General features: G+C 56.6%; 1 protein-coding gene across 1 annotated transcript in view; it reads right to left on the bottom strand.

Moving 5' to 3' along the window:
• Positions 1–380, bottom strand: part of EMH_0047410 (protein kinase, putative) — a gene marked incomplete at both ends in the record, with an annotated part of 3617 nt that overhangs the window by 703 nt on the left and 2534 nt on the right. The window lies entirely within an intron of this gene.

Here is a 380-nt window from a genome sequence, read left to right on the forward strand (position 1 = left end):
ACCAACAGCAGCAACAGCAGCAACAGCAGCAGCAGCAGCAACAGCAGCAGCAGCAACAGCTTCGGTAGCAGCAGCAACAGCAGCAGAAACAGCAGCAGCAACAACAGCAACAGCAGCAGCATGAATAGCAGCAGCAGCAGCATGAGCAGCAGCAGCAGCAACAGCAGCAGCAGCAGCATGAAGAGCAGCAGCAGCAACAGCTGGAGACGAACCTAGAAGGACTGACGGCTTATCTATACCAGCACCACAGGGAAGCCCACATGCTTGCTGCTGCTGCTGCTGTTGCTGCTGCTGCTGCTGCTGCTGCTGTTGCTGCTGCTGCTGGTTTATCTCGATCCCAACCGAGCAATCTACCTGTTCGTCGCTCGCACCATAGCTGC

This window comes from Eimeria mitis, genomic scaffold, assembly GCF_000499745.2.
Source record: "Eimeria mitis Houghton genomic scaffold, Emh_scaff2018, whole genome shotgun sequence".
NCBI classification, from domain to species: Eukaryota; Apicomplexa; class Conoidasida; order Eucoccidiorida; family Eimeriidae; genus Eimeria; species Eimeria mitis.